Below are 1,816 nucleotides of genomic sequence, written 5' to 3'. Positions count from 1 at the left end.
CCACCAGCAGCCCTCCTGATTACTGACTGCCTTTTCTCTGTCCTGAAATATATAGAACCCTCTCCTCAAAAACATGGCCTGCATGGGCTTGTGATTAACTCCAGCACTCTGCAGACAAATCTCTGTGAGTTCTAGACCAGTCTGGAACTCAGCTAGGCAGAGATACGAAGTGAGACCCTGTGTTAAAAATACAAAGTGAAATTATGGGTATGTGTCTGTGGAGGTGGGTGGATTCTCACACAGATGTTAAATCAAGTTATTAGATTTAACTCTCTAAATCTTAAAAGGATTACAGCAGAATAGTAAGTGAAAAAAAAACAGTAAGTGAAATAAACATTCCTTTGGTAAAAATGAACATATTTCCATGTGTTGATAAGCCCGAAGAGAGGTCATTGAGGAGGTTACAGGGCTGAAGGGTGTTGCCAGAGCCCAGGTTCTGCTGCTCACACATCAGCATCTTCCTTAGACAGCAAGAGGGTTGCCATGGGCCAGGTCCAAAGTTCCAGGTTCAGACTTAGCAAAGAGTTGCTGCTTCCCTCCCAGAGGGAGAGCACTCCCTCTCCCATTTTAATATAATATTCATTTTATGTGTATATTCGGGGAGTCATGAAGCTGTGGGGTATTCACCAGAGAAGACTGTTCTGGCATGGGTTTAAGCCAACAGAAATTCAAGTTATACTACAGAGCTATGGTAATAAAAACAGCGTGACACCGGCACAAAAATAGATTTGTAGGTCAATGGAACAGAGGTGAAAACTCAGATTTAAGTTCACACAATAACAACCACCTAATTGTAATGAATTTTTAAATTCATTCTGGCATGGGTTTAAGCCAACAGAAATTCTTTATTAGTCAGCCAGCGACTACTTTGGTGTTCAGGGTCCCAGTGTAGCCCTGAGCCTTTCTCAGGGTGAGCTTTTATGCAAAAAAAAACACATTCTGGGTTGACATACTTGAGTTAACAAGAACAGTTTACCAGAAGCAGAACTACAGAAGCTAAAAAGCAAGGTCAGTACATTTTGAGACTCTCCCATGACCATGGATCTGATGGAGCTGGCCTTGGTTGTAGTTTTGGCAGGTGGCGCTGTCCGCATGCTGAGTTTTACAGCCCAATTGGTACTTTCTTCATGAAGTCAGTTACTCTGGGCCCTGTTACACAGCTGCCTTGAGAGGCGTGAATTATAGGTCTTTCAAGTTAAAGTCCATGGTTCCTGGGACCTGTGTGGCTTTCAGTTCTTGAGGACTGAAGCACTTCCTAAGGAAGTGAAGTGTTCAGACTGCTTTGTGTGTTTCTCTGCATGTTCCCTTAAAAGCCAAGGACGCATGGAGGCTCAACGGGGCAAGTGGTCTTAGACATTAATCCCGTGTACCCTGCATAGCTTGCAAGCGTCACTGCATCCTGGCAACTACAACTGCACTGATCTTGGCAATTGCACTATATTCTGTTTCTGATGAGGGCATAAAAAGTCTGATTGCTCCCAATAAAAGCTGTCACAGCCTCAGTCTTGCTGTGGCCCCTCCAACCCAAGCCTGGTTTAATTCCTCAAACGGCCACATCAGGTAACCTAGGCCAGGTAAGTAAGTGTGGAAACTTATATGTGTGTGTGTGAGTGTACGTGTGTGTACCACACTCATGCAGAAGCCCAAGGCTCAGAAAAGGGTGCGAGGTTCCCTTGAAGCTGGAATTACGGAGGGTTATGAACTACCGTGTAGGTGCTGGGGACAGAACGGGATCCTGTGCAGGAGCACTTAAGTGGTCTTAACTTGTGAGCCATCTCTGCAGTCCCTCACTGCTTCTTTTAACATATCCTCACTG

Source organism: Meriones unguiculatus, chromosome 16 (assembly GCF_030254825.1).
Source record: "Meriones unguiculatus strain TT.TT164.6M chromosome 16, Bangor_MerUng_6.1, whole genome shotgun sequence".
In the NCBI taxonomy this organism is placed as follows: Eukaryota; Metazoa; Chordata; class Mammalia; order Rodentia; family Muridae; genus Meriones; species Meriones unguiculatus.
The sequence above is the reverse complement of the archived record's forward strand: the minus strand, read 5'-3'. Positions refer to the sequence as shown.